This window comes from Suncus etruscus, chromosome 5 (genome assembly GCF_024139225.1).
Source record: "Suncus etruscus isolate mSunEtr1 chromosome 5, mSunEtr1.pri.cur, whole genome shotgun sequence".
Taxonomy (NCBI): Eukaryota; Metazoa; Chordata; class Mammalia; order Eulipotyphla; family Soricidae; genus Suncus; species Suncus etruscus.
In genome coordinates this window covers 64,488,800-64,498,171 of record NC_064852.1, presented here as the reverse complement: position 1 = coordinate 64,498,171, position 9,372 = coordinate 64,488,800, and positions in this window count along the sequence as shown.

Here is a 9,372-nt window from a genome sequence, read left to right as displayed (position 1 = left end):
CATCTTTCTCTCTCCCTCTGATTTACTTCACTCAGCATAATAGATTCCATGTACATCCATGTATAGGAAAATTTCATGACTTCATCTCTCCTGACGGCTGCATAGTATTCCATTGTGTATATGTACCACAGTTTCTTTAGCCACTCATCTGTTGAAGGGCATCTTGGTTGTTTCCAGAGTCTGGCTATTGTAAATAGCGCTGCAATGTGAAAATTATTATTGCAAGAATGTCTTTCATTTTTCTTAAAACCCATAGATGAGTGAGACCATTCTGCATCTTTCTCTCTGACTTATTTCACTCAGCATAATAGATTCCATGTATATCCATGTATAGGAAAATTTCATGACTTCATCTCTCCTGACAGCTGCATAATATTCCATTGTGTATATGTACCACAGTTTCTTTAGCCATTCATCTGTTGAAGGGTATCTTGGCTGTTTCCAGAGTCTTGCTATGGTAAATAGTGCTGCAATGAATATAGGTGTAAGGAAGGGATTTTTGTGTTGTATTTTTGTGTTCCTAGGGTATATTCCTAGGAGTGGTAGAGCTGGGTCGTATGGGAGCTCAATTTCCAGTTTTTGGAGGAATCTCCATATTGCTTTCCATAAAGGTTGAATTAGACGGTATTCCCACCAGCAGTGGATAAGAGTTCCTTTCTCTCCACATCCCTGCCAATACTGCTTGTTCTCATTCTTTGTGATGTGTGCTAATCTCTGGGGTGTGAGGTGGTACCTCATAGTTGTTTTGATTTGCATCTCCCTGATGATTAGTGATGTGGAGCATATTTTCATGTGTCTTTTGGCCATTTGTATTTCTTCTTTGTCAAAGTGTCTGTCCATTTCTTCTCCCCATTTTTTGATGGGATTAGATTTTTTTTCTTGTAAAGTTCTGTCAGTCCCTTGTATATTTTGGAGATTAGCCCCTTATCTGATGGGTATTGAAACACCCTATTTTTAGACCAAAGATTTTTCCTTTCTGTTTTTCTCAACTTTTGCTGCACCTATGCAGAAAAACTGCCATTCCCCCCTTTTTATATCTTTTAGTTAGGACCTCCTACTTTTTTCATAAAACCTTGGGACCAAAACTACTTTTTTTAAAAATTGGACAAGAAAAACAATTACTTTTTTTAACCTCATATTTCTGCATTTTTTCTATAAAATTAAGAAGGAAAAAAACCAAAGATGGGGGTCAGGGTACAAGTAGTTTCAGGTACATTGCTAGAGGATGGGAAAAGGACAGAACTAAATATCCAAGCAAAAATCAACAACAATAGAATCAAGAGACGCAAACTATAACAATCTAAACTAATAGTGGCAGGCCAGGGGACAAAGGGTAGTGGTATAAGATGCATTATTGAAAACATTGATGGAGGGAGTTGACACTGGTGGTGGGAATGGGAATGGAAAAAGGGAATTCACTGTATATCTAAAATCCAAGTGTGAAGGGCTTTGTAAATCACAATGGTTTCAATAAAATTTAAAAATTTTAAAATAAAATTAAATTTAAAAAAAGGAAAGGCAAGATCCATGAAAGAGGAAAGAATGGAAGAACAATATTGCCCTTTCATCTCACAGTTCCAGCTTCTTGAACTGTGGATCTCCACCTAAATGGAGTCATATGTGAGGATCACCAAAAAATGTTTTAAAATGACCAAGATAAAAGAAAAGCATTAGAGCCCAAATTAATTTATTCAAACTTAATCTTGCTGTAAATTTTAGGTATTCTGCCAGGGATTGATCATGCTGTGTCTCATACTGTCAAGTCAAGGAAAAGCGGATGAAGAACTAGTGTGGGATTCTTCATGTGTTCACACTTGGCACCTAGGACTGTGCTATACACTCAGGGTCCAGTCAGTGGTGCCTCTTGCTCACACAGCCAAACCCTCCAGTCCTCCAGCCCTTGCCAGCATGAAGGCAGCCTGGCCCGCCAAGTGCCAGCCTTGATGGCCCCAAGAAAGGGCTCCGGGCAAGCCCTGCACAGAGCTGGAGGTCGCACTTCAAAGCCTCACACTAATGCCTCTGGACAAGCGTGGCCTAGCCTTAGGGGTTCCCTCACTTCTTACAGTGTCTGTTCCCAGGCGTATCCCAGCGCACAAGGCAGAGAGAGGCCAGGGGCATGCTGTGCCCCACACTGCCCCATGGGGCAATGCCATTTCTCACCCAGGCCACCAGCCAAGCATTCATCCACATCTAGGGCAGGGATCACATTGGGTTATTTGGTCACTGGAGGACTCCCCCATATACCCTCTTTCCTTCCTCTTTTCACTCTGCCAGCTCTAGGGATCCAGGCCCAATCCAGTCTAGATTCCCTCCACCAGCTCTCATGCTGTGTGGCTCTCCGGATGGAAAGAGCAGAAGGATGGGGAGGAGGGTGGCTTTGCACCCAGAGAGAATGCTTTGAAGTTTTGTGATACTGAGAAATTATAGGATCTCTGTTCCTTTGTCTTCTTCCTCTTTAACAGGGTGACTGTATCTTCATGGCAGGGTTTTGCATGCTTCATAAATAATGCAAGATTTTGGCCCACCAAGTAGCAGGCTGACACTCCACTTTCCATCCTTGTCTAACTATCTACCTCAATACTCAACAGCTTAAAGCAGAAGCTACTTCTCTTTGCTCCTGATTTTTGTAGATTGGGGCTAGAAGCTGAATTTATAAAATTTTGCTTCATGCAACATCACAGACGTTCACTCAGTGGCTCCCATTGGTCTCCTGCTGAGCAAGAAGGTCCCAGAAATGCAGATGAAGTTGACTAGCAGATTTTCTGGATTTGGGTGGCTAGAGGATCCCAAGCAGGAAAGAACCAAGGAGCAAAAGAAATAGTTCATTTCTCTTTTTTGGGAAAGGAGTGGCATACCCAGTGGTGCTCAAAAATTACTCCTGGCTCTGCACTCAGGAATTACTCAGGCTTTTGTGACTGTATGGGGATAGAACCTGAATTAGATGCATGCAAAGTAAACACTCTCGCCATTGTACAATTGTTCTGGCCCAGTTATCAAGTTCTTAAGCAATAGATCTGGTTTCCTTGCTGGCAGCTAATCTCTCAATTTGATCTCTAGCACCTCATATAGTCCCCCCACTCACCCCAAAGGAATTACTCCTGAACACAGAATTAGGAATATCTTCTGAGGACTGCTGGGTATGGCCTCCAAGTCCCCCATAATTTTTTGTTTTTTGGTTTTATGGGCCACATCCAGCTTTGCTCAGGGTTTACTCCTGGCTCTGTGCTCAGAAATCACTCATGGACCATATAGGATGCTGGGGATCAAACCCGCACCCATCCTGGGTCAGCCACATGCAAGACAAATGCCCTCCCACTGTACTAGCACTCTGGCCCTACAATAAATATTTTTAAAAGAACTGAATCTGGGCTTGGAAATTTACAGAATCAAAGAATTTCAGAGTCAGCGTATTTCAAGTTTCAGCTTTTATTAAAAGATGCTATTGACCCAAAAGAACCCCAGGAAAGGTGAAAGACTACCATTTAAAGAGGAGATAAGCATGAATTTGTGGTCCTCTCTAAGTGCCCCAAACACAGTCATCCTTTCCTCTGCCCTTTCCCCAAAATTGAGCTTTATTTTCACATAGCTTATGGTCAGCCGCACTCTTTGTTCACTCAACAAGCAGAATTTACTGAGTACTAACTATGTGCTTAGAATGCCGTCAAGGGGATGCCTCTCCCTGGGAGGTTTCCCTCTGTCCTGAGAAGACAGTGCTTAGAACCCCCTTGCTGGCTGTAAGCATGATGCAAATAATTGATCAGGTCTCAGATGACAATGGGGAGAAGACAGTAGGAGGAGATGATCCAAGAGCAGAGCTCCAGGAGTGGAAATAGAGGGTCCATCAGATGCAGAAAGTAGGTGCTGTTCTACAGTGGGTGGGAAGCCATTAAAAAGATACTATTTAGACTCCCAGGTCCTAGGAGGACCCCAAAGAGGGCAGTCAGGCACCTCAAGACAGCAATTGATTTCCACTGGCTGATCAACAGGTTTGTGATTGGCTGGTAGGAATCAGTTCAGTGGGCTCTGTAGGGTCAGGATTGTGCCCACTCTCAGGCCCTGGAGTGATTAAGGAAGCTAGTGGACTGAAGGTGTATCAATTAAAGAAGGTGACGGTATAAATTCTAGATTGGTCAGCCTGTGTTTGACAACTCTGGAAGAAGAGTGCTCTCTCAGATCCAGGCCCTGCTCCTTTACTCCTCCAGCCAGGACTCACATCTCAGTTATCATCAAAAAGCTGAGGAGCAGTCATGGATATGGCTCAGAAAGCTCCAACATTGTGCATGCTGGGGTCCCAGGTTTGATCATTGTAGTCCTCCATGTATTCCCGAGGAGTACAACAGATGTGGCTCCAAAATACAAACCCAAAGCAAAAGAAAAGAGGAAATAAAAACACATCTAGTCAGTGCAGATATGTCCAGAGATTGGACATGGATTGGACATACCAAAGATTGAAGAGATCAGAGCATAGCTGGAGATGTCTATTTCCCTAGGTAGGGCACTCTAGGTGCTAAGAGCTGGGAGCAAAACAGTCCAGCTTCAGATATTTAGAGGGATAGGTCCAGGACCCCATTTTATTGAATAGAGAAATTGGATGAGGGATGATGAAGCCCTGGAGGGAATAAGTGGGGTGAGAGAGGCAATGACAGAAATAAAAGAAACCTTGGTGCCAGCACTAGGAAAAGACTGACACAGAGACCCAAAGAGTTGACATATAAAATGATGCTTATCTGCTTTTGTTTCATTTTGGGGTTTGGAGGCTATGTTTAGGGCTTACTCCTGGTTCTGTGCTCAGAAATTATTCTTAGCAGTGCTCAAAGAACTGTATGTGGTATTGGGGAACAAATCAGGGCTGTCCACGTGTAAGGCAAGCACCTCAACACCTGAACTATTTCTTGAGCCTCAAATGATAGGGCTTGAACGTGAAAAGGTGAGTGATGGGCCCGGAGAGATAGCACAGCGGTGTTTGCCTTGCAAGCAGCTGATCCAGGACCAAAGGTGGTTGGTTCGAATCCCGGTGTCCCATATGCCCCGTGCCTGTCAGGAGCTATTTCTGAGCAGACAGCCAGGAGTAACCCCTGAGCAACGCTGGGTGTGTCCCAAAAACCAAAAAAAAAAAAAAAAAAAAAAGGTGAGTGATGTTCTCTATCTTGAGGGTTCATCCTGTCAGTGAACAAGCAGCATCGGGATGGGGGGAGAGAGGAGGAGTTCTGGTCATAACCTTGAAGTGAGATTATGCATATGTCCTGTAAGGGGCCAAAGAAAGGATCTCAGCCTGTACTGAGATTTGCAATCAGGCAGGCCAAATGTCTGGATCTCACTAAAGTCTGATGTCCCCTTCTGAAAGGGGAGCTGGGATCTGATATGGGGTCTCAGTGGGGTCCTGATTGTCTTTCTAAGTCCATAAAGGTCAAAGACCTAGAATCAAAGTGGTAGTCCCCCATTTCTGTCTTTCCCAAGGCCTGGTACTGGCCCAAAGTTGGTGCTTTTAAGACCAGGTTCTTGGACTTTGATCAGCTGAACCAAGGGGAATAGTGTGGAAGGTTTGGGGCTTCATAGACAGGAGGCACATTTAATGGACACACTTGTGGTCTCCATGGCATCTAAAAACACAACCTTCCTCTGGAGTCAATGGCCCCCACTATTCCCGTGGCCCCTACCTCTCCACATTTTTCCTGAATGCACTAGCCAAAAAGGTGCCCAGTCAACAGCAATGGTGTGGAAACTTTTCTGAAGTCAATAGGTATTCAGCCTCATGTTCTTGTTTGTTCTGCAAGCCCTGGAAATCTGGCCTGTCCAAAACAGGGAGTAATGTAACAAAGTAGGGGACAACTTATCTGCGAATTTTGGTGGCTTCTGGGAAGATTGATTCTGGCCCCACAGTGGGAACTGCCCCTACCTTACTCTCACAGTCAAATCCCAGTTGAAATTGTAGTCATCCCCATCAGTGCCTGAGACTTCCAGAGTGGGAGAAAGAGCTGAGGTGCTCAGTAAGTTGTGGATGGGAAGACCTACTACAAAAGCCCCACTCTGAGTGCCTTTTCCCAGGAGTAATAACATGGAGGACTGTATGCACGAGGAAGTGGGAGTGTTGAGATTTGTAAGCTGCTATGCCCAAGGATATGCTGTTTACTTGATGAAACCTGGGGTGCCTATTTTCTCTCTTTCCTTCCTTTCTATCTTTCTTTCTCTTTATTTTTCTTATTCTTCCTTTTTTTGCTTATCTTCTCTATGCTCAAGCCCAGTTTCTCACACATGCAAGACAAATGCACTACTGTAAAGTCACATCTCTGGCCTCCAAATTTCTTGGGAAACAGAACTAGTTCAAAGGTTTAGAAGAAAAATGTCATCAGAAATATTTTGTGAAAAACCTAGCAGAGAAGGTAATCCCTCTCTTGTCCTTCTTGCCTAATAAACTCTGCCTGCTGGAAGGGACTGGATTAAAGTAGGAAGATGAGCCCTAGAAGCTTAAGTCTTCACTAGTTAAGCAGCCAGAACTAGAAGGCCAATTGTATAATTCCCTCCTTTCCTCTGGTTGGAAGCAATGATTTTTAAGCAAAGTCTCAAGTCTTATATTAAAGTCTGAAGATGGGAAGGTTCAAAAATAAGAACCAAGAAAAAAATTAAGTTGCATTTTCTTATATAAAGGCAGTGATAGAAAAAAAGTGATTAGACTGTGTGAAGAAATCAATGAGTTCATCAGACACCCACAAAAATGCCAATGATGTCGGTAGTTTTGTCATTCTCATTATATAATAAAAGAAACTGAGTCCCTGAAAGGTGAAGAAATTGCTTAAGGGGAGCTAACCAGGCGACTGACTCCTTACCATTCCTTGATGAACAAGAATCTAATAAATTTGTGGGAGGATGGATGGATAGATTGGATGGATAGATGATGGTTCTTTATTCCTTCATCCATCTACCTGAGTGAGTACAGATGGCTGCAGAGTATAAAAGGGGTATTAGTCTAAAGGGTCATTTGTTCTAGGCATCTGCCAGTAGGGCAGTAGTAACGAGTTAGAAGATGGCACTCAGTCCCCAGAAACCACTGCTCACATCCATCCTACACCTTTCAATACTAAAATCCCACGATTACCAGTTCACTCTTTCAGGATGAGCATTACCTCCTCCAGCCCCACATTTTATGTTTTAAACTTAGTTAAATACTAATAATCTACAATGTCGCTCATAATACAATTGTTTCAGGTATTCAATGTTCCAACCACCAATTGCACCATCAGAGTGAATTTCACTCCACAAATGTCCCAGGTTCCTACCCCATAGCAGGCACAAAATAAGTTATTTTTCTTTCTACAACATATATCTCATATGGAATTACTAAAGCCATTGGCTGATGATTTACTGAGCTATTTAATGCTAGTTGAAACTTCTGTGTTATTATTTCTCTTTGACTTCAGTTGGCTTCTACTCAACTTTCCCATATAATTTTCTGTACTCCTACTGTGAAATTAGGAGGTGTCCATGGCCACATATGTAGTGGATGCATGTTCCAGAATCTCTAAAACTGGGACAGTTTAGCAGCTTGGAGTCTCTTCAAGATTAGTCCCTTTATATGCCTGAGAATGTCAGCTGTAGATGAGGCACTGGGACTTTCAGCAGGGCAGGATCTCATCATGTCCCTTACTCAAAAAGGCACCAGCGTTAGTCTAGAGACCAGAATACCTGGGATAATTCAGTGGCAGCAAGATAAGTTATGGAGCTTCAAGGCTGGACTGTTTATATGCAAGGCTTACATGGGATGAGTAAGCCACAACAAGATTCCCAGGCTCACATTTAAATCATAGATCTCACGGGTGAGGCCCATAGAGTCTGAAAGGCCTGTGGCATTAAGTACTGGTGGTCCATCCCTACTGTGGAAGAGGAATACTAGGAGGAGACTATTGATGGTGGTTACTGCAGAGAGTAAGGTGTGTAGGCTGGCCACATCACAACTGCATCCTTCTGAGAAGCAGAATCCCACAGTCTTAGCAAAGATGGAAAAAAGAAAAAGACAACCCTGCTAATGTTGCTGATTGGTGCTCTTTCCTGTTTTGGGCCACTTCCTGCTCCAAATTGAGTCTGCCCTGTTATCACATGGAGGTTCTCCATGCTTGCCTCATCCTCTGAACATGCCTCTCACACCTGCCAAGCCTTGTGGGATAGCTAAACAGCCCAAACAGTGGCTACTGGATTTCTATGAAGAGTACAAACTAATCCCCAGTTTCAGTTTGAGAAATATAATCTACCCCCACTCACTGCCCAGGGATTATAGGGACCTTTTAAAATTAGGATTTGAGATTAGGGGCCTGAAAAATAGTACAGCAGATAGGGTGCTTGCTTTGCACACAGCTAACACATGTTTGATCCCCAGCACCCTATATGGTCATCCCAAGCCTTCTATGAGTGATCCCTGAGTGCAGAACTAGGAGTAAACCCTGAAGAACACCAAATACATTTGGAGATGACACTTGAGGGACCCTGTTCCCTCCAGATGGCACAGAGTTAAGAAGGGGGTGTATAAAAGCATCTTTAAGGAGAAAACAGCACTGTCCAAACAAGTGCATTCAGAGATAAATAAATGGGATTATAATAAGCTGAGAAGATTCTGCACCTCAAAGGAAATAGTGACTAGGATACAAAGACCTTCACAGACTGGGAAAAACTATTCACCCAAAACCCATCAGAAAAATGGCTCATATCTAAGATACACAAAGTACTCACAGAACTTAACAAGGAAAAAATCTAACCCCATCAAAAATGAGAAGAAATTCACAGACAATTCCTCAAAGAAGAATTACAAATAGCCAAAGACACATGAAAAAATGCCCCACATCACTAATAATGATGGAGATGCAAATCAAAACAGTGTGGTACCATCTCATGCCACAGAGACTGGTACACACCATAAAGAATAAAAACAATCAGTGCTGGCAGGGATGTGGGAAGAAAAGAACTCTCATTCACTGCTGGTGGGAATGCCATCTAGTCCTGCCTTTATGGAAAACAATATGGAGATTCCTCAAAAAAACTGAAAACTGAGCTCCCATATGACCCAGCCATACCACACCTAGGGATCTACCCTAGGAACACACACCAAAAAAGAACATAAAAATACCCACAAAAATGCCTTCTGCACACCTATATTCATTGCAGTGCTATTTACAAAAAACAGAATCTGGAAATAACCCAGATGCCCAACAGATGAATGACTAAAGAAACGGTGGTACATATACACAATGGAAAACTATACAGCCATAAAGAAAATGAAGTCATGAAATTTTCCTATACATGGATGGACATAGAAACTAAAATGCTGAGTGAAATAAGTCAAGGGAGAGAGATAAACACAGAATAGTCTCACTCATCTGTGGGATT